Source organism: Pongo pygmaeus, chromosome 9 (genome assembly GCF_028885625.2).
Source record: "Pongo pygmaeus isolate AG05252 chromosome 9, NHGRI_mPonPyg2-v2.0_pri, whole genome shotgun sequence".
Classification (NCBI taxonomy): domain Eukaryota; kingdom Metazoa; phylum Chordata; class Mammalia; order Primates; family Hominidae; genus Pongo; species Pongo pygmaeus.
Window position 1 is genome coordinate 121,141,824 of NC_072382.2, and position 23,775 is coordinate 121,165,598.

Here is a 23,775-nt window from a genome sequence, read left to right on the forward strand (position 1 = left end):
GAAAGAATTCTCTTTGGTCTTTTCAAGAAAAAGCCGAGACAAAACTTGAATTTTTGCTGCTCCCATTCCTTTTATGTAACCTTCTCCCGACTCCCCCGATGTTGATGAGGAAAATCGCACAACCAGGTAGCTGGGTACCAAGGCAAATCCAGGTTTTCAACTTCAGCTGCTCCATCCACCCGTGCAGCTGCCCTTAACTCCTCCCATCTTCACCATAGATCTCTCTCTCCATCGCTACTCTCCTCAAGTCCTTCCTTCTCTTCTATTTCACAGAGAAATCAGACGCAATCAAGAAGGGAATACTTAAATTTCTACCTACAAACATGTCTGAATCCATTCTCACCAGGAGCAGTGAAAGAGGCACCCCTGTTCTTGTCCAAGGCACTATTCCCTTCTTGATTTCAACTCTTTTTTTTTGTTGTTGTTTTGTTTTTTGAGACGGAGTGTCGCTCTTGTTGCCAAGGCTGGAGTGCAATGGCGCGATCTCAGCTCACTGCAACCTCCAGGTTCAAGCAATTCTGCCTCAGCCTCCCAAGTAGCTGGGATTACAGGCGTGTGCCACCACGCCAGGCCGATTTTTTTTTTTTTATTTTATTTTTTTTTAATATAGAGTCTTGCTCTGTCGTCCAGGCTGGAGTGCAATGGCACAATCTCGGCTCACTGCAACCTCCTCCTCCCAGGTTCAAGTGATTCTTGTGCCTCAGCCTCCTGAGTAGCTGGGATTACAGGAGCCTGCCACCATGCCTGGCTAATTTTTGAATTTTTAGTAGAGACAGGGTTTCACCGTGTTGGTCAGGCTGGTCTTGAACTCCTGACCTCAGGTGATCCACCAGCCTCAGACCCCCAAAGTGCTGGGATTACAGGTGTGAGCTACTGCACCCGGCCCCAGCTAATTTTTTGTATTTAGTAGAGATGGGGTTTCACCATGTTATATTTCCTTAGGGCCCTCATTCCGTCACTTCATTTTACAGATGGATATTGGACATGCCAGTCACTCTTCTAGAAACTGGGGATATAGCAGGGAACAAAACAGGCACAATCCCTGCCCTCAGGGAGCTTACATTCTAGTAGAAGCAGGACTAAATAAGTAGAATATGTAATATGTTAGATGGTGCTGAGAGCTATGGGGCACATCAAGCAAGGAGGAGATGTGTTTGGAGAAGGTAACATTCAAGTGATCTGAGGGAGGCTAGGCGTGAACTACACATAAATGTGGGGAAAGAATGTTCTAGGCAGAGGGAAGAGTAGAAACAAAGGTCCTGAGGTGGGAGCGACCTGCCACTTTCAAGGAAGAACAAAGTCAATGTGGCTGGAGTGAAGAGAGAGAAAGATGGGGAAAGAGTGGGAGATGCGATCAGAGAGGTCAGGGAAGGACTCAGCCTGTAGGTCCCCAAGGCCATTCTGAGGACTTTTATGAAGCTACTGGAAGGTTTTAAAACAGAGGTGTCCAATCTTTTGGCTTCCCTGGGTTATGGTAGAAGAAGAATTATTGTCTTGGGCCACACATAAAGATAGCTGATGAGCCTTAAAAAAAATCACACAAAAAAACCTCATGTTTTAAGAAAGTTTACGAATTTGTGTGGGGCCACATTCAAAGCCATCCTGGGCCACATGTGGCCTGCATACTGTGGGTTGGACAAGTTTGTTTTGAGCAGAGGAGGGACACGGATCTGATTTTTGTTTTAACAAAATACCTTTCGCTATTGTGTAGAGAACAGATCTGAAGAGAGCAGAAGCGGGAGACCATTTAGGAGGTCATTGTGAGCATCTGGTTAGTGTGGTAGCAGGACAGGTGATGCAAAGTGGTGGATTTTGTAAGTATTTTGAATGTGGACTAACAGGATTTTCTGATGAATTAGGCAGTGTGGGGAGGAGGGAGGAATTTTTCACCTGAACCTTAACTGAGGAGGGGAAGGCTGTGGTAGGATAATCGCTTGAACCTGGGAGGCAGAGGTTTTGGTGAGCCGAGGTGGTGCCACTGTACTCCAGCCTGGGCGACAGAGCGAGACACAGTTTCAAAACAAAAAACATATGTCTACTAGGCATCCAATGGAGATGTCAAGAAAGCAGCCGCATATGCAAGTTTGGTGTGGTCTGGGCTGGCAATAAAAGATTGAGAGTCATCAGCATATGGAAGTTATTTAAAGCCAGGAGATGAGAAGAATTACCAAGGGAGCAAGTGTAGATAGAAAAGATGTGCAAGGACTTAATTCTGGAGCTCTCCAATATGAGCTTGAGATCAGTTGGAACCATCAGAGAGATGGAGGCATAGGACCAGTGTAGTTGAGGAAAAAAAACCCAGGAGATGGTGGTATGCTAAAGGCCAAGAGAAGGAAACTTACCAAGGAGGAGGGAAAGGTCAATTGTGTCAAATGTGGCCCGTAAATTATGTAAGATGTGTTTGAGAATTGATTGATTGATTTTTTTTTTGTTTTATGTTTTGTCCCTCCCTTGTCCCCCCACTGGAAAGTATATAGAGCAAAGATAATTGATGGAAGGTCATTGGTGATTTTGACAAGAACAGTTTTGGTGGAGTGGTGCGGGTAAAAGTCTGATTGCGGATGAGTTTAAGAAAGAATGGGAGGAGAGGGATGGCAACAGTATAGACAACTCTTTGGAGGAGTTTTGTTATAAAGGAAGGAGGGAAATTGAATGGGAGCTAAAAGGAGAAGCGAGGTCAAGAAAACTTTTTAAGTGGGAAAAAATAGTTACATGTTATATGCTGACGGGGAAGAGCCAGTAGAGAGTGAAGACTGACAATGCAGTGGGGAGTGAGGAGAATGTCTGAAGAAATGTCCCTGATGAGGGGAGAAGGGATTGGACAGAGTCCAGAAGCAGGGGGGCTGGCTTTGGTTAGAGGACTGATGGCTCATGCAAAGTAAAAAGAGAGAAGGCACGATATTTGGGCATAGATGTGGGAAGGTGGATTGATATGGGGGAAGCTGGTGGATATTATCTCTTTGTGGCCTTTTTTTTTTTTTTTCTCTTAGTGAATTAGGAAGCAGGGTCAGTTGACTGTGAGGATGAAGGGGAAAGGCTTAGAAGTTTGAACCTAGAGGTGGAGTTCTAAAAAAGTCACTGAGAGCAGTGATTCTCAAACTTTAGTGTGTATCAAAACCACCTAGAGAGCCTATTAAAGCCCTCCCACAGCCTGGGCAGCATAGAGAGACCCTGTCTCTACAAAAAATAAAAAAATCAGCCGGGTGTGGTGGTGTGTGCTTGTGGTCCAGCTACTCAGGAGGCTGAGATGGGAGGATTGCTTGAGCCTGGGAGGTCAAGGCTGCAGTGAGCTGTGATCGTGCCACTGCACTCCAGCTTGAGCTACAGAGTGAGATGCTATCTCAAAAGAAAAAAAAAAAGCCCTCCCTTCCCTCAGTCGTTCTGATTCAGTAGGTCTAGGATGGGCCCAGGAATCTGCATTTCTAACAAGTTCTGGGTGATGCTGCAGTCGCCTGTATGGGGATGACCCTTTGAGAACTACTGTGTGAGAGAGTGGGGCAGTGACTGGACTCGAATTCCCACAAATGCAGTGTGGTTGTCAGGCGGCATCGGGGGCCCAGCTGAGGTTAGAAATCATGACTTGAAAGTGTCTCCAATCACATCCCACTCACAATTGCGTGCACATGTTTGGAGTTCTATCTCTTTAAAACTTCCATTTTCTACTGACTTTTCCTTTGACATATAAAAGGCTCCACACCCTTCCTCTTTAAAAAATGAAAATCTTTAACTTAGGTTCTAGCTCTCCCCTCTTCACAATTCTCTTGGCAGAGTTGTGCATGCTGTATTTCCCACCTCCTAGTCTATGCAGCATCCACAACACATCTGCTCTCCCTCCAACCTCAGGACTCTTCTGTTAGGCATCATTACTGATCTAGATGCTAAATCCAATGGGCACTTTTTAGTTGTAATCAGTCACTTGACCACCTACAAATCTGATAGCTCCAACCATTTCCTCCCTCAGCTGTCTCCTCCTTTAGGTTTTGTGGACACACTGCTTTTCTGGTTTTCCTCCTGACAGCTGTCGCCTCCTCATTCTCCTTTCCCCCTGGTGTTCCTTTATCCTCCTTTCAGGGCAGCGTATAGCACAGTGGTTGTTATATGTGAAGGTCGTAGATTTACTGGGGTAACTTCTGATTTCTCTGGCTCCTAGCTGTGAGACATGAAACATTTATATCTGTTTCTTCATATATTTACAAAAGTGAGGCTGGGCATGGCAGAATGTGCCTGTGGTCCCAGCTGCCTGGGAGGCTGAGGTGGGAGGATGGCTTGAGCTCAGGAGTTTGAGTCCAGCTTGGGCAACATAGGGAGACATTGCCACTTTAAAAAAAAAAAAAGATAGGCCGGGCGCGGTGGCTCACGCCTGTAATCCCAGCACTTTGGGAGGCCGAGGCAGGCGGATCACGCGGTCAGGAGATCGAGACCGTCCTGGCTAACACAGTGAAACCCTGTCTCTACTGAAAATACAAAAAACTTAGCCAGGCGTGGTGGCGGGCGCCTGTAGTCCCAGCTACTCGGGAGGCTGAGGCAGGAGAATGACGTGAACCTGGGAGGCGGAGCTTGCAGTGAACCGAGATCGTGCCACTGCACTCCAGCCTGGGCGACAGAGCGCGACTCCGTCTCAGAAAAAAAAAAAAAAAAAGATAGTAGTAGCACCTGCTTCACAGGGTTCTCATTTGAAGATCCAATGAGTCAGTATGCATAAAAAGCTTACAACAATGCCTGGCACGTAGTGAGTATGTAAGCATCACTCCGAGTTGCTACTCATCTGTCAGGTACTGCTTGTATAGGCTGATGATGCAAAAAATCTGTATTTTCAAGCAGGCCTCATTCCTGAGCAGCAGTCATAATTATCCACCTGCCTCCTGACATCCCTAGATGCCCCATCAGCATCTCAGCCTTGACATGCCCAAACCTTCAACTCAGCATTTTTCACTCAGTTTTCCCCCTTTCTTTATTCCCCACATCCACGAATGGCGCCACCATCTGTCTGGTTCCCTGTTCAGAAATTCGGTAGTTTCTAGCTTCTCTCAGTCCCTTGATTCTTTTTTTTTTTTGTGAGACAGAGTCTTGCTCTGTTGCCCAGGCTGGAGTGCAGTGGTGAGATCTCGGCTCACTGCAACCTTCACCTTCCGGATTCAAGCGATTCTCCTGCCTCAGCCTCCCGAGTAGCTGGGATTACTGGCGCCTGCCACCATGCCCGGCTAATTTTTGTATTTTTGTAGAGATGGGGTTTCGCCATGTTGGCCAGGCTGGTCTCGAACTCCTGACCTCAGGTGATCCACCCGCCTCGGCCTCCCAAAGTGCTGGGATTACACATATGAGCCATTGCTCCTGGCCACAGTCCCTTGATTCTTATAGTGGTATTATCTTATTCTACAGACTCAGATATGCAGGAGCATACATATAACATTGTTTTTTTCTGTAATATAACTACATTTATAATATTTTTTACACACTTTTTATTTTTCTGAGACTGTCTTGCTATGTTGTGCAGGCTAGTCTCGAACTCCAGGGCTTAAAGGATCCTCTGGCCTCAGTCTCCAAGTAGCTGGGATTACAGATGTATGCCACAGTGCCTGGCTCTTATGTTTCTATTCTGAGCCAACTTCTATTCTCCTGGAATGTTGGATGCTTCATTTTAATCCATTGGTGAAATCTCCCCTCCTCTCTCCAGGGATTACCTTAATTCTGGGAGGGTGTCTCATGTATATATTTTGTCAAAGCATTGGCGGAAGTGGGTCCTGTTATTAAGTGGCCACCCAATGTCCTCTGAGATATCCTCTGCCTGGCTCCTGCTTGTATGGCCTCTTTAGGTCTGGTGTCTCTGTGCTACCTCTCAGTTGCTCTTGGACACAGGGTTCATTCTACTGCTCCCATGCCCTGGAGTAGCATGAGAAAGTGTGGCACTGTCTATGGTTCAAGCTGCCTCCACAATAGGCTACCCTCTGCAGCCATGTCTTCTTTTGGGGGGTCTTGTCTCCTTCCTAAGGCTCTACCTTGGATATAGTTCTGGGGCTCCACTGCCATCAGGTCTCAAAAACTTACTTGGGGGTTTTGCTGTCTCTCTGCACTCAGGTGCCTGAGGACAGAACCCACCACTGTCTGTGCTGTCACTACGTTCCTGCTGGCTCTTGTCTGCGAGTTGTGCTCATGCCATGGAACTGGGGTGAAATCAGTGCGAGGCCTTGCTTTACCCAGAGTATTTCCTGCACATCTTCTATCCAGACTGGGAGTCCTTTCTGTTTTCCTAAGGGCCTGCCTAGGCGATTGAAATTCAAAAGTCAGAAGTGGCTGTTTCCCCTCATTTTTGTTGTTGCATCTTTTCACTGAGGCATCAGCGCAAAAGCTAGGCTGCTCGAGCTGAGGCCATAGGAGAGAAGGGGAAGAAACCACAAATAATATTGTAAGATGTCATCATATCCCCTATATTCAGTGAGCGCCATGGATTCTACGTCTTTAGTCCCCCTAAAATTTCCCCCTTTTCACCCACATTGCTTCTGTCATAGTTTGGGGTTTTATTGTTATGTTTCTTCTGGTTTGAGAGTATTCCCTTCCTAATCACAGGGTTAGGTTGCTGAAACAGTGGGAGGTTTTGCAGATGAAGATCCTTGATAAAAGATAAGATTCAGAAAACTGAATGACCTATGAACTGCCTGATAAATACTGTATCTTCACTAAAATCACAACTAAAATTTAGCACACTAAATAAATTATCAACAACAGATCTGAAATTAGCAGTAGTATGTATTGTGTAATTTCCACATATCCCTGGGTGATTTAATGTTTTTAGGATTTCCCTGCAGTTCCAACAAGAGAGTGGTAAATCCAGTTTGTTTTGATGCAGATGATGTATTGTTAGATATTCTCTTTGGGTCAAATTGCTAATCCAGACATCCAGTACCTTCTGATTTGAGGATTTCCAGTTATTGCCCTCACTGGCCCCATCGTGGTCTTCAAAGCAGCTCTAGGGGACCTGGCTTGAGATTAGATCCTGTGATTTTTGAAACCTTGGTGAGGGGAAGCAGGAAAAACTATTTAAAAGTTGCAGGCCGGACGCGGTGGCTCACGCCTGTAATCCCAGCAGTTTGGGAGGCCGAGGCGGGTGGATCATGAGGTCAAGAGATCGAGACCATCCTGGCCAACATGTTGAAACGCTGTCTTTACTAAAAATACAAAAAATTAGTCGGGCGTGGTGGCAGGTGCCTGTACTCACAGCCATTCGGGAGGCTAAGGCAGGAGAATCACTTGAACCTGGGAGGCAGAGGTTGCAGTGAGCCGAGATTGTGCGCCACTGCACTCCAGCCTGGCAACAGAGCGAGACTCCATCTCAAAAAAAAAAAAAAAAAAGTTACAGCCAGGCGTGGTGACTCACGCCTATAATCCCAGCACTTTGGGAGGCCGAGGTGGGTGGATTGCTTGAGCCCAGTAGTTTGAGGCCAACCTGAGCAATATGGAGAAACCCTGTCTTTACAAAAAATTAGCCAGGAGTGGTGACACGGGCCTGTAGCCTCAGCTACTTGGGAGGCTGAGGTGGGAGGATCACTTGAGCCCGGGAGGAAGAGGTTGCAGTGAGCCGTGATCATGCCACTGCACTCCAGTCTGGATGACAGAGCGAGGCCCTGTCTCAAAAAAAAAAAAAAAAAAAAAAAAAAAAGATGCAAGCACTTTTCACTTTCTAGAGAAGGAGACTTCAGTTTTTCAGTTCTTCTTGGGGCTGACTGTTCTTTGCTTTGGGAAAATCACTACAAACGGCTTTATTTCCTAAGTACAAAGCCATATCCATCAGTGACCTGAGCGCGGAATGTTAAACGTGTGTGAGTGGGAATTGTGTTTTTATGGCATCTTGCTTTTTAGGGGGTGACGGGGGAGACAGGCGAAATTTCTTCTCCCCGAGTGTCCAGTGCACTGTGTGGAACACTGTTGCTGGGGCTTGGTCCAGCAGGTGTTCACAGGAACTGAGGAGCAAGACAGAGGGCTAGGGAGGGCTTTGCCTCGTCAGAGGGCCAGAGGTGAGAAGGAAGTGGGTGGGCTCTAGACGTAGGGGGCCCGATGGACATTTCTGGGTGTTCTCACTTGACATGTGCTGTAAGCACGTGAGTGGTTTGCTGGGGCTAGGGGCGCTGTGGGTGTGCGATGTCTGCTGCTCTGTAGGAGGTGGACTTCTGCTGTCAGCTGTGCTGAGGCGGGAAATAAGGAATGGGGGAGTGGTGGGCCTTGGACTAGCTGTAAAGAGAAACCTCTCCCTCTTCGGGCCTCATGGCGCTATGTCCTGGACTCTGAGGTTGGGGTGTGCTCAGAGCATTCCTGGGCTGAAGGTAAGCTGACTTTTGCCTCAGGGAGCCAGGCAGAGAGGTTCCTATAAAGGCCCTTCCTCTTGTTCCGCCTCCCTACATGAGTGCAGCAACTACGGAGCCGCTCCGCCTTGAGAGGGCAGTGGTTCAGACACCCCATATACACGGTGTAGTCCAGCGTTGTCCAGTAGAACTTTCTGTGATGACGGAGAATGATTTCTGCTCTATTCAGTACGTCAGCTACTGGTCTCATGTGGCCACTGAGCACTTGAAATGTGGTCAGTGTGACTGAGGAACTGAATTTTAAATTTATGTAAATTTAATTGGTTTAAGTTTAGTCTCATGTAGCTAGTGGCTACCATATTGTACAGCAATACAGATGGCAGGAAACTATAAAGCTGTAAAGTTCCAAAGTCTGAGCCCAGAGCAGTGACAATGGCTGTCATCATCATGAGATCACAGAGGATCAAAGAGGCTGAATCACAGCTGGGTAAGTGGTGGAGCTGCCCTAGAAGGCCCTGCAGCAGGAGGGCGCAGTCTCCTGACCAGGCCAGGGCCCCTCTCTGCAGGTGACCACACCACAGAAGGCGCAGTGATCCCCACATGGTGGAAAAAGTATCAGGCCTGTACTATAAATGGATTACCTGTCCTCTCAGTAACTGTCTGACTTGACTTGACTCTGTCATACCGATCCTCCCTGTCCATCTCAGTCACTATGAGTCTGGAGAGCCCAGGTAATCCCTAATCACCACAGCTCACGTCTCTCCTGTTGCATCTCCTTGTTTGAGCCAAGGCCTCACCCTTTCCTCTCCCCCTGCACCCTCTCGTGGCCCTGGCACTGCTCTGGGCTGAGCAAGCCCCGCTTTGTCCTCAAGCCCTCCTCCAAAGCTTCTCTTGATTTTCTTGGCTGAAGTGAAACTCGCTTTCCCCTAAGGACATCATTCCCCCGAAGCCCTCTGAAACAGAGCCTGCTTTTCTCTTACCCTCACATGCTGCAGAGTCAGGAGGTGGGATATTCATTTGCATGGGCTGCTATACAAATTACTACGACCAGGTGGTTTAAAATAACAACTTCATTCTCTCCTAGTTCTGGAGGCTGGAAGTCTGCAATCAAGGTGTCAGAAGGGCTGTGCTCCCTCTGAAGCCTCTAGGGGAGATCCTTCCTTGCCTCTTCCAGCTTCTGGAGCCTCAGGTGTTTGTTGACTTGTGACTGCATCACTCCAATCTCTGCCTCCATCTTCACGTGGCCTTCTTCTCTCTGTCTCCTGTTTCTCTGTGTCCAACTTTCCCTTGTTTTATAAGGACACTAGTCATTAGATTAGGGCCCACCTCATCTTAACTTGATTACACCTGCAGAGCCTGTTTCCAGGTGCGGTCACTTTGACAGGTGGTGGGGATAAGTGTCTTGCTTACCTCTCTTCCGGTAAGCAGCCCTGCTCTCTGGAGCTCCTGGTGTCTGGTTTTGGTATTGCCATCTTTTGTTGCTGGCAGCTGCTGGCTTCAGGGAACTTCATCTCCTTTACAACTGGCTCCTGGCCCATTGTCTTCCTCTCTGCCCTTCTCCTTCATCATCTTGGGATGGTCAGCAGCCATGTGGACGATCCTTCCAGCTCTCTGGCCTGTCACTTTGGACCTCTTGAATCCCTTTCTCATTGTGGGTCATCTGCCCACCTGCCAGCGTCTTCACGTCCTTACACAGTAGACTCTATGATGCCTCATTAGACTCTCTCCTTTGCCAACTTCCTTCAATTTTTTGCCCCTCCTTCTTTCTGCTGCTCTTGCCTGGAAACACCTGGATCTTTGCTGAAGCCATCTTCTCCACCTCCCTGTGCCTGCACTCATGCAGTTGGAAGATACAGATCACCTGATTAGGTCCACTTTACGTTCAGGACCACAGACCTCAGATGGACATACTCAGCACTGCCCAGCATTTCTATTATGTTTCCCTGGTATGTTTATTTTCCCGCCATATTTTCTATTGCTGTATAACACATGCCCCAAAATCTAGTGGCTAAAAAAATACCCATTTATTTTATTATTATTTTTTAAAAAATGATAGACATGAGGTCTCATATGTTGCCCAGGCTGGTTTCAAACTCCTGAGTTCAAGCAATCCTCCTGCCTCAGCCTCCCAAAGTGCTAGGATTACAGGCATGAGCCACTGCACCTGGACAATATCCATTTCTTATCTTACAGCCTATAGGTCAGAAGTCCTGGTGGGCTCAGCTGGTTCTCTGGTCAGGGTCCCACAAGACCAAAATCAAGGTGTCAGCTGGGCTGGACTCATGTCTGGAGGCTTGGGGCAAGGATCCACTTCCAGGTTCATTCAGGTTGTTGGTAGACTCCAACTCCTCATGGCTGCAGGTGTGTGGCCCCTATTTCCTTGCGTTAAAGAAAAATCTGAGGCACAATAATATTTTTGAGTTTATTTGAGTAAGAAGCAATTGATAAATTGGGAAACACCAAACTGAAGAGGTCTGTTCTGGCGGCAAGCCATCAGGGGCAAGTATTTATGGGGTAAATACAGAAGCAAAACCAATAAATTATTTGGTTGGTTGCAATTATACAATTGCCTTATTTGGCCTATCCTGTTGGAAAGTCCTTGGTTATATAGTATAACTGTGTTGGCTATCTGACTGGTTGAGCCTATGATTTGTTTTTCCTTAATATAGGCATTTATAAGAAAAAAGTCAAGTTTCACTTATGTTTGCAAATCAAGCAAGGTTTAGGTCTCGTTATGAAGCCTCACTGGTTTTGTCTGCTCAGGGATTCTTCAGGCCTAGTATCCCTTTAAATTTACTTTAACAGCTCCCCACTTTTGGTCATTCTCCCAGCAAGCTGAGAGTGTGACCAAACAGTATAGCATTCCTCTCAGTAACCAGGTTACCATTATTGACTAGTTACTGGAACAAAGAATTGTGTAGATGTTGTCATTCTCAACAGTTTCATTGGAATGTAAGGTCAGGTAGTCATCATTATCTGCAGTTGCAGAGTCATCATAGGCTTGAGTGGTGGGGTTGTTGAGTTCTTCTAGTTGTCTAATCCTGACGGCAATTATTTGATGTGTGAGTGGTTAGGGTCTCACCTGAATGCTGCTGGAAAGCATTCAAATCCCTTGAGAGGATACAATGGACTACAGAGATGAAAACCATGATTATAAGGAGAATAATAGCCAAGAATTGAAAATTCTCTGGAGCAGACATTGAGCTCAGGAGTTCAAGACCAGCCTGGCCAACATGGTGAAACCCCATCTCTACTAAAAATACAAAAAGCCAAGAATTAACCCATTAAATAAATCAGTAGATCAGGTAGATCGCACCTATCTGATGAGGAACTTACATTTGTTTAAGATCATTTGAATTGGGGGCAATAATTTCTTTTTTTAAAAAATTATTTCCATAGGTTTTTAGGGGAACAGGTGGTATTTGGTTACATGAGTAAGTTCTTTAGTGGAGATCTGTGAGATTTTGCTGCATCCATCACCTGAGCAGTGTACACTGAACCCAGTTTGTGGTCTTTTATCCCTCACCTTCCTCCCACCCTTTTCCTAGAGTCCCCAAAGTACATTGTATCATTCTTATGCCTTTGTATCCTCATAGCTTAGCTCCCACTTATGATTGAGAACATATGATGTTTGGTTTTCCATTCCTGAGTTACTTCACTTAGAATAATAGTCTCCAGTTCCATCCAGGTTGCTATAAATCCATTAACTCCTTTTTATGGCTGAGTAGTATTCATATATATATATATATATATGTATATATCAATCACAGTTTCTTTATTCACTCATTGATTGATGGGCGTTTGGGTTGGTTCCATGTTTCTGCAGTTGTGAATTGTGCTGCTATAAACATGCATGTGCAAGTATCTTTTTCATAAAATGACTTGTTTTCTGGGTAGATACTCAGTAGTGGGATTGCTGGATCAAATGGTAGTTCTACTTTTAGCTCCTTAAGGAATTTCCACTCTGTTTTCCGTAGTGGTTGTACTAGTTTACATTCCCACCAGCAATGTAGAAGTGTTCCCTGATCACCGCATCCACACCAACATCTATTATTATTATTATTATCATTTTATTTTTTTTTTGAGATGGAGTCTCGCTCTGTCTCCCAGGCTGGAGTGCAGTGGTGCGATCTTGGCTCACTGCAAGCTCTGCCTCCTGGGTTCACGCCATTCTCCTGCCTCAGCCTCCCGAGTAGCTGGGACTACAGGCACCCACCACCACGCCTGGCTAATTTTTGTATTTTTAGTAGAGACGGGTTTCACTGTGTTAGCCAGGATGGTCTCTATCTGCTGACCTTGTGATCCACCCGCCTTGGCCTCCCAAAGTGCTGGAATTACAGGTGTGAGCCACCACACCTGGCCCCCATTATTTTTTGATTATGGCTATTCTTGCAAGAATAAGGATGTATCACACTGTGGTTTTAATTTGCATTTCTCTGATCATTAGTGACGTTGAGCATTTTTTCATACGTTTGTTGGCCATTTGTATATCTTCTTTTGAGAATTGTGTATTCACGTCCTTAGCCCACTTTTTGATGGGATAGTTTGTTTTTTTTTCTTGCTAATTTGTTTGTGTTCCCTGTAGATTCTGGATATTAGTCCTTTTTTGGATGTATAGATTGTGAAGATTTTCTCCCACTCTGTGGGTTGTCTGTTTACTCTGCTGACCGTTCCTTTTGCTGTACAGGAGCTCTTTAGTGTAATTAAGTCCTACCTATTTATCTTTGTTTTTGTTGCATTTGCTTTTGGGTTCTTAGAGATGAAGTCTGCCTAAGCCAATGTCTAGAAGAGTTCTTTTTTCCAATGTTATCTTCTAGAATTTTTATAGTTTCAGGTCTTAGATTTAAGTCCCTGATCCATCTTCAGTTGATTTTGTATAAGGTGAGAGATGAGGATCCAGTTTCATTCTCCTATATGTGGCTTTCCAGTTATCCCATGGGGCAATAGTTTCTAATTTATTGACATAGAAACAACATTTTTTTTTTGAGACAGGGTCTCACTGTGTCACCCAGGCTAGAGTGCAGTGGTGCAATCGAGGCTTACTGCAGCCTTGACCTCCCAGGCACAAGGGATCCTCCTACCTCAGCCTCCCAAGTAGCTAGGACTACAGGCATATGCCACCACACCTGGCTAATTTTTGTATTTTTTTTTTGGAGATGGGGTTTTGCCACAGTGCCCAGGCTGGTCTCAAAACCCTAGGCTCGAGTGATCTACCCACCTTGGCCTTCCAAAGTCCTGGGATTATAAGTGTGAGCCACCATCCCTGGTAAAACATTTTTTTAATCAATAAAAGCACAAGCTCTTCTTTGTTAAACTGTGAGGTATCAAGCACTTCTGTTTTGGAGTACTTTTGAGGCTAAATTGTTCATTTCAGATTATATTGCTCGAAGAGTATTCAAGTTATTCTATGAAAACAAAAGAAAAACAAAGATTAATATTTGGAGCAAATTATGATATAAGTCTTTGTGTCTGGAGGGTCAAGATTTGTAGATTTGAGTTTGAAGTATCTTTAGATGGTGGAATGAAGATGGCATTTGAGAGCTGGTTGTATCATCAGGTGGTGTTCTGGTGAACTCACATAGCAGCAGGCATAAAGGTTGTCTATACATGGTCTGTTGCAGTGATTTTTGCTGAAGTTTGAAGTCATTCAGTTTCCGCTTTTAGGACTTGAGAAAAGGGCAGTTTTAGTTTTTAATGAAACTAGAAAACTTCAGGATTCAATCCAGTTTATAGACGGATAACAAATCTCAAGGAAAATAAACAGGACTAGAATTTGGTAATTGGTGCTCTACAGTTTTCTATTGAAATGTAATCTTTTTAATAGTCACTCTCATTTTTATAAAAAATAGTCACAGATTTTTTTAACAAAATAAGTCTAGTTTCAATAAGGTAGATCTGATTATATAAGTGCAACACAGATATTAATTCCATGTGAGTTTTAAAATATGATATTTTAGTCAGTGCTTTGGTAATATCCAAGGGGCTTTACTGACTTTGTATCCGTCAACTTCAGTTTTTTAAAACTATGTGGTATCAGCAGTCCCTTAGCCACCCCGGCTGATGTCTCAGTAAGTTGTATGCCTCTACAGTCCACTGGCTTTGGGCTCAGTTCAGCACTAGGACTCGCCTAGGAGTTGCAGTCCTTGTGGCCTAGACTGCCTTTCAAGTTTCTTTAGAGCTCCAGAGCACTTTAGCCCATGCTGGCGAGGCTTGTGGGGACTCAAGTTCATGCTGCTGGGATTGGCAATTCCCCTCTGGCTAGGGCTGCTTTAAATGCTCCTCCCCATGGGTGGGCATTAACTGAGTTTGGTCTGGTTTTGTTTTCTGCTATAACAGGGCACCACTGAGTTCAGTACTTCAAAATTGCTGTGCTCTACCTTTCCCCAGTGCACAGAAACACTCTCCACACCAAGCTGCTGCTGCTGGGGGATGGAGGGATGGCGTCAGCGATTCAAGACTGTTTTTCCTACCTGTTCAGCGCTTCTTTCAGCGATATGAAGTTAAATCCAGGTACTGTGAGTGCTCACCTGATTTTTGGTTCTTATGAAGGTGCTTTGTGTGTGTGTGTGTGTGTGTGTAGATAGTTGTTAAATTGGTGTCCTTGCCAGGGAGGAGGGGACAATTAGTGGAGTCTCTTATTCTGCCATCTTGCTCTTCCTCAGTATGCCCTTTCTTGCAGATCTTTTATAACTCTATATTTGTTCAGTTTGCATCTTACTTGTTTTCTTCTTTATTATTCTGGAACAATCATCTTGTTTTTAAGATAACATCATTCTCTTTTTCCTTTAAAGGAAACACATTCCTTATGTACTTTTTCTTGCTAAAAACACACCTACTTTTAAAATACAGTTTTTATATACAGTTGTTTTCTTTCTTTCTTTTTTTTTTTGGAGTATTCTTTTGTCACCCAGGCTGGAATGCAGTGGTTCAATCTCAGCAGCTCACTTCAGCCTCTGCCTCTCAGGTTCAAATGATTCTTGTGCCTCAGCCTCCCAAGTAGCTGGGATTACAGGTGTGTGCCACCACACCCAGCTATTTTTTTTTTCTGTTTTTAGTAGAGATAGGGTTTTGCCATGTTGGCCAGGCTAGTCTTGAACTCCTGGCCTTAAGTGATTCACCTGCCTTGGCTTCCCAAAGTGCTAGAATTACAGGCTTGAGCCCTGCACCCAGCTGAGTTATTTTCTTTCATCTTTACTACTTCTAGTAGTCTTTATTACATACATTAATTTGAATTATTTTTTATTTTTTGAGATGAGGTCTCTGTCACCCGGACTGGGAGTGCAGTGGTATGATCTTGCCTCACTGTAACCTCCGCCTTCTGGGCTCAAGTAATCCTTCTACTTCAGCCTCCTTAGTAGCTGGGACCACAGATGTACACCACCATGCTGGGTGAATTTTTTATTTTTATTTATTTTTTATTTTTGGTAGAAAGGGGGTTTTACCATGGCACCTAGGTGTTCCCCCCCCCCCCTTTGAGACAGGGTCTCGCTTTGTTGCTCAGGCTGGAGTGCAGTGGCATGATCTCGGCACACTGAACCTCTGCCTCTGGGGCTCAAGCCATCTTCCCACCTCAGTCTCCCAAGTAGCTGGGACTATGTGCCACCAAGCCTGGCTAATTTTTAAAATTTTTTGTAGAGATGGGGTCTCACTATGTTGCCCAGGCTGGTCTTGAACTCTTGGGCTCAAGTGAATTAGAATCCTTAAACATTTTTTTTTTTAGAGACAGGGTCTTGGTCTGTCACCCAGGCTGGAGTGTAGTGATGTGATCATGGCTCACTGCAGCCTCATCCTGGACTCAAGCAATCCTTCCACATCAGCCTCCTAAGTAGCTGGGACTACAGGTGCACACCACTGCACCCAGCTATTTAAACATTTTTTTGTAGAGACAAAGTCTTATTATGTTGCCCAGGCCAGTTTCAAACTCGTGGGCTCAAGTGATTCTCTTGCTCTGGCCTCCCAAAGTGCTAGGATTACAGACGTGACCCACCACACCCAGCCTAAAATTCTTAACCCCTAGTAACCTTAGTATCTAGTGAAAATTCCTTTCTAGTGAAAAGGAAGCACATGATTTTGTAATTTTGATTTTTATAATTTTATTTATTTTTATATTTTATTTTTGGCCTTTATTATTAGTTTTAATTGACAAATAATGGTTGTATGTATTTATGGGATACAGTGTAATATTTCAATACATGTATACAATGTAATCAGGGTAATTAGCATATCCATTACCTCAAACATTTATCATTTCTTTCTGTTGAGAACATTCAAAATCTGCTCCTCTAGCTTAATAATTATTGTATTAATAATACAATTGTTGTTGGTTATAGTCACTCTGTTGTGCGATAAAACACTAAAAGTTATTTCTCCTGTCTAACTGTACTTCTGTATCCATTAACCAACCTTTGACTATTCCCCTATTTCCCCTACCCTCCCCAGCCTCTAGTAACAAGTATTCTAATCTCTACTTCTACAGGATCAATGTTTTTAGCTTCTACATATGAATGATAACAGTGTCACTTATCTTTCTCTGCTTGGCTTATTTTACCTAATATAATGTCCTCCAAGCTCATCTATGTTGCCACAAACAACAGCGTTTCTTTTCTTTTTTTTTTTTTTTTTTTTGAGACACTTTTGGTCTGTCACCCAGGCTGGAGTACAATAGTGCAATCATGGCTCACTGCAGCCTTTACCTCCCAGGCTCAAGTTATCCTCCCACCTCAGCCTCCCAACTAGCTGGGACTACAGGAGTGGACCTCTATGCCCGGATAATTTTAAAATTTTTTTGTAGAGATGGGGGTCTCATGTTTCTTAGTCTGGTCTTGAACTTCCGGACTCAGGAAATCCTCCTACCTTGGCCTCCCAAAGTGCTGAGATTACAGGCATAAACCACTGTGCCCAGTTAGGATTTCAGAATTTTTTTTTTTAATGGCTAAACAGTGTTCCATTGTGTGTATATACACCAGTTTTTCTCTATCCATTTATCTGTTGATAGGCATGTCACCCACAAAGGAAAACAGTAATTCTCCAGTAACAGATCTCAATCATAAGGAAATATATGAAATGTCAGAAAAAGAATTTAAAATAATAATCTTAGGGAAACTCAGTGAGACATGAGACTACAAATAGACAATTCAATGAAATCAGGAAAATAATTCATGATTTGAATGAGAAATTTAACAGAGTATATAACAAAGGGTCCAATAAAAATCCTACAGCTGTAGAATTCAATGAAGGAAATAAAAAATACAATGGAGATCTTTAACAACAGACTAGACCAAGCAGAAGAAAGAATTTCTAAACTTGAAGACAAGTCTTTTGAAATCACACAGGCAGACAAAACAAAACAGAAAAAAAGAAGAAAGCCTACAGGATTTGTGGGACACTATGAAGTGGACAAATATTCATATTATGGGCATTTCAAAAGGAGAAGAGGTGAGAAAGACATATTTAATGAAATAATAGCAGAAAGACTCCCCAAATCTTAGGAGAGAAATGGACATCTGGGTGCAGGAAGCTCAAATAACCCCAAATAGATTCAACCCAAACAGGTCCTCTCTGAGGCACATTATAGTCACATTGTCAAAAGTCAAAGACAAAGAAAGAATATAAAGCAGGAAGGGAAAAGTGTCAAGTCACATGTAAGAGAATCCTCATTAGACTAATGGTGGATTTCTCCCAGCAGAAACCCTGTTACAGGCCAGGAGAGAATGGGATAGTGTATTCAAAGTACTGAAAGAAAAAAGCTGTCAGCCAAGAATATATACCCAGCAAAGCTATTCTTCAGAAATGAAGGAGAAATAAAATCTTTCACAGATAAGCAAAAATAGAGAATTCATTACCACTGGATCAGCTGTACAAGAAATGCTCACTGGAGTTTTACATTGGGAAGAAGAGATGATAACCACCATCATAAAAACATGCAAAACTATGTAACTAATTGGTAGAGCTGATACATAAACAAGAAAGAGAAAGCAGTCAAATCTTATCACTACAGAAAACCATTCAATTCCAGACATAAACAATAGGAGAGGAAGTAAGGAACAAACAATATACAAAACAATTAGAAAACAATAAAATGACAAAAGTAAGTCCTCACCTATAAATAATAACCTTGAATGTAAATGGACTAAATTTCCCATTTAAAAGATGTAGATTGAAGCTGGCTATGGTGGCTCATACCTGTAATCCCAGCACTTTGGGAGGCTGAGACAGGAAGATTGCTTGAGGCCAAGAGTTCAAGACCAGCCTGGACAACATATTGAGACCTCTTATTTAAAAAAAATTAAAGAATTAGCTGGGTGTGGTGGCACATGCCTGTAGTCCCAGCTGCTTGGGAGGCTGAGGCAGGAGGATCACTTGAGCCCAGGAGTTTGAAGCTACAGTGAGCTATGATCATGTCACTGCACTTCTGCTTGGGAAACAGAGGAATCCCTTGCCTCTAAATAGATAGATAGATAGATAGATAGATAGATAGATAGATAGATAGGATTAGCTGAATGGATTTAAAAAAAAAAAGACCCAACTATATGCTGCCAATGGGAAACTCGCCTCACCTATAAAGATACACATAGACTGAAAGTGAAGGGATGGCAAAAGATATTTCATGTGAATGGAAACCAAAAGTGAGCAGGCATAGCTATACTTAGACAAAATAGGCTTTGAGTTAGAACCTGTAAAAAGAGAAAAAGAAGGATATTATATAATAGGGGATCAATTCAGCAAGAAAAATGTAACAATTGTAAATACATATACACCCAACACTGGAGCACCCAAATATATTAAGCAAGCATCATTAGATCTAAAAGGAAGATAGACCCTCAATACAACAATAGTTGGGGACTTCAGCACCCCACTCTCAGCATTGGACACATCATCTAGACAGAAAATCAACAAAGAAACATCAGATTTAAACTGCATCATAGACTAAATGGATCTAACAACAGACATTTACAGAATGTTTCACTGAACAGCTGCAGAATATACATTCTTTTCATTAGCACATGGAATGTTTTCCATGATTGACCATATGTTAGGAGAGAAACAAGTTTCACAAAATTTGTTAAACAATTGAAATCATATTAAGTATTTTATCTGACTGTGATGGAAAAAAACTAAACATCAAGAACTAGAGAAACATTTGATACTATACAAATACATGGGAATTAAACAACATGATCCTGAATGACTAAGTAAAGGAAGAAATTAGGAATGAAACTTAAAAATTTATTGAAACAAATGAAAATAGAGACACAACATAGCAAAACCTATGGGAGATAGCAAAAGCAGTAGCAAGAGGCAAGTTTACAGAAATAAATGCCTACACCAAAAAACTAGAAAATCGCTGGATGCCATGGCTCACATCTGCAATCCCAGCACTTTGAGGGGGCCAAGACAGGAGGATCATCTGAGGCCAGGAGTTTGACACCAGCCTACGCAACAGGAAGAGACCATCTCTATCAAAAATAAAAAACTTAGCCAATTGTAGTGGTGCAAATTTGTAGTCCTAGCTACTTGGGAGGCTGAGGCAGGAGGCTCACTTAAGCCCAGGAGTTCAAGGCTGCAGTGAGCTATGCTTGCATCACTGTACTCCAGCTTGGGTGACAGAGTGAGATTCTATATCTTAAAAATAATTTTAAAAACCTAGAAATCTTTCAAATAACCTAACAATGCACCTCAAGAAACTGTAAAAGCAAAACCGAGTAAAACCTAAAATTAGTAGAAGAAAATAAATAATAAAGACCAGAGCAGAAATAAATGAAATTGAGACTAAAAAACCAATACAAATATCAACAAAACAACAATTGTTTTTTTGAGAAGATAAACAAAATTGACAAACTATTAGACTAAGAAAAAAAGAGAGAACACCCAAATAAAATCAGAATTGAAAAAGGAGTTGTAACAGTGGATGCCACAGAAATACAAAGGATCATTAGAGACTACTCTGAACAACTATAAACCAATAAATTTGAAAACCTAGAGGAACTGAGCAAATTCTTGGACACATACAATGTACCAAGATTGAACCAAGAAGAAATAGAAATCCTGAAAGACCAAAAACAAATAATGAAACTAAATCAGTAGTAAAAAGTCTTCTAACAAAGAAAAGTCCAGGACAGGATGGCTTCAGCATTCAATTCTACTGGACCTTTAAGGAAGAATTAATACCAATTCTTCTCAAACTTTTCCAAAAATTTGAAGCTGAGGGAATTATTTCTAATTCATTCTATGAGACCAACATAATCCTGATATGAAAGCCAGAAAAGGACAAAACAGCAACAACAAAACTACAGGTCAATATCCCTGATGAATATAGATGCAGAAATCCTCAACAAAATGCTAGCAAGCCAAATCCAACAACACATCAAAAGGATAATACACCATGATCCAGTGGGATTTATTCCAGGAATGCAAGGATGGTTCAACATATGCAAATCAATAAATGTCATACATCATATCAGTAGAATGAAGGACAAAAGTCATATGGTTCTCTCAATAGATGCAAAAAAAGCTTTTGATAAAATTCATCACTTTATGCTAAATACTCTCAATAAATTAAGTATAGAAGGAAAGTATCTCTACATAATAAAGGACATATATGACAAACCCACAGCTAACATTTTACTGAATGGGGAAAAGCTGAAAGTTTTTCCTCAAGAACTGGAACACGACAAGGATGCTCACTCTCACCACTCCTATTCAATATAGTGCTGGAAGTCCTAGCCAGAGCAATTAGGCAAGGAAAAGGAAATAAAGGGCATCCACGTTGGAAAGGAGGAAGTCAAATTGTCCCTCTTTGCAGATGACATGATCTTCTGTACAGAAAAACCTTAAAACTCTAGCAAAAAAATTCTTAGAACTGATAAACGAATTCAGTAAAATTGCAGGATACAAAATTAATATAAAAAACTAGTAGCATTTTTATACACCAATGACAAATTAGCTGAAAAAGAAATCAAGAAGGCAATCACATTTACAACTACAAAATACTGATGAAAAAAATTGAAGAAGTTACAAATGAAAAGATATCTCATGTTCATGGATCAGGAGAATTAATATTGTTGAAATGACAATACTACCCAAAGCAATCTACAGTTTCAATGCAATCCCTATCAAAATACCAATGACATTCTGCCCAGAAATAGAAAAAAAATCCCAAAATTTGTATGGAATCACAAAATATCCTGAATAGCCAAATCAATCTGGAACAAAAAGAACAAAACCGGAGGGATCACACTTCCAGACCTCAAGATATACTACAAAGCTGCAGCAACTCAGCATAGTACTGGCCTACAAAACAGACACATAGACCAATGAAACAGAATAGAGCACCCAGAAATTAATCCACATATCTACAGCCAACTGATTTTTTACAAAGTTACCAAGAACACTCACTGGTGAAAGGTCAGTCCCTTCAATGAATGGTGCTGGGAAAACTAGATATCCATATGCAGAAGAATGAAACTAGACCCCCACCTCTCACCGTATAAAAAAACCAACACAAACAGGATCAGAGAACTAAATGTAAGATTGGAAATGATAAAACTACTAGAAAAACACATAGGGGAAACCCTTCAGGATATTGGCCTGGGAAAATATTTTATGAATAAGACCTCAAACAGACAGGCAACAAAAGCAAAAATAAACAAATGGGATTATCTCAAACTAAAAAGCTCCTGCACGGCAAAGGAAACAACAAATTGAAAAGACAGCCTACAGAATGAGAGGAAATATTTGCAAACTATCTATCTGACAGGGGATTAATGTTCAGAATATACACAGACCTGAAGTATCTCAATAGCAAAAAACCAGACGATACAATTAAAAAATTGCAAATGATCTGAACAGACATTTCTCAAAAGACATACAGAGTCCAGAGAGAGCCTGGATGGGTGTGCTCAGTGCAGCAGCTCCTAGAGCTTCCTCCTTGGCTTCAGCCTCACTGCTCAGGAAGGTGCAGGCCCTGCCACCACCTGCGTGGTGTCGTGGTGGTCCCCAAGTACCCCCAGCTGGCATGGGCCTGGCCGTGGAGTAAGCATGGAGCCCCCGGGAGCCCCAGGCAGGAGTCTGGTGGACCAGTAGCTCCAAGACCACATGGACACCATGCTGCCACTGCTATCTTCCTTCCTTCCTGGGGCCTGCTGATGCCTCCAGTGTTGGCTGTTCTGCATGAAACAATTCCTCAACACGTTCCTTAGGCATGGTTTCCTTCGAGGCGTAAAGGGCCTGTTCTCTTCCCAGTTCCCCGCTCATATGTGCCCTAGCCAATGTGTGGAGCAAGAAACAATTTCTCCTCTGCACTGTCTTCTTTCCCTGCTCCCCAGTCCCACTAATGAGGATCAGCCCATGGTGGTATTTTGCGATGATTTCTGTGTCTGGTGTCTTCTCAGTCCCGTTCTCTGTGATGTTTACTTGTGTAGCTGATGTCACTCAGGAGCAGAGCAAAGTACTGCTCATGGCTGGGCCTCAGCCACCTTTATAGCTCCTCTGGGCAACAGCCCGGCCATCGGAACACACCTTTCTGCCAGCCGTGGAGACAGCCTCGGGCTGGTTGCTGCAAGGCTTGCTCTCTGGACAGCTGCTTCATCTTAGTGGCTGTTCTGGAATCTCTGTCTGAGAAAATCAGACAGTTTCCTGGGGAGTTCAGATTTCCTGGAAACAAGCTGTCTCTTTTGCATCACTGAAGAAAGTTGGAAAAAAATTCTACTGTCTTACTAACCTGCATCATGTTTCTTGCATGCCTTCCTGAAGCAGGACAGTGTTTAAGTTTTTTTTTTTTTTTTTTTTTTTTTAATCTCAGGCAGGTCATAGGTTTTGGATCTGTTGAAATTGCGGCATTCATAGCTATGGTAGAAATTCTGTTTGTTATAGCTCAGATGGTCTTTCTTACCATCTTGATGAGATCATTAGGGAATAAGAATATTGTCTTCCTTGGTATGGGCTTCCAGAGACTCCAGTTAGCCCAGTATGCTTTTGGATCTCAAGCCTGGATGATGTGGTCAGTGGGGACTGTGGCTACCATGTTCACCATCACATTTCCAGTAATCAGTGCCTTTGTCTCTCCGAATGCAGAGTCAGATCGGCAAGGAGTTGCCTAGGAGATCGTAACTGGAATAAGAGGACTATGCAATGGTCTGGGGCCAGCACTGTATGGCTTCATATTCTACATGTTTCGTGTGGAAATGACACGGTTGGGCCCAAAATTGAATACTAACGATGTTACCCTGCAGGGATCTGTCATCCCAGGCCTGCCATTTTTATCTGGGCATGTACAGTTCCTATGTCCTTTCTGGTTGCCTTATACGTCCCTGAATACAGGAAAGCCAGGGGAGTTCAAAAACATAGCAGCAGTGGCAGTGGCAGCCCGACCAACATCCCAGAATGGGGCAGTGATGAGGACAGTGAGCCACTGCTGCAAGACAGCAGCATCTGGGAGCTCTCTTTGTTCAAGGAGCCTGAGAATCAGTGCACTGAAATATAA

General features: G+C 43.1%; 1 pseudogene; it reads left to right on the top strand.

Annotated features, from left to right (window-relative positions):
* LOC129008750 (hippocampus abundant transcript-like protein 1) overlaps nt 1-23,775 on the top strand; it is a 25,021-nt pseudogene extending 1,246 nt beyond the window's left edge.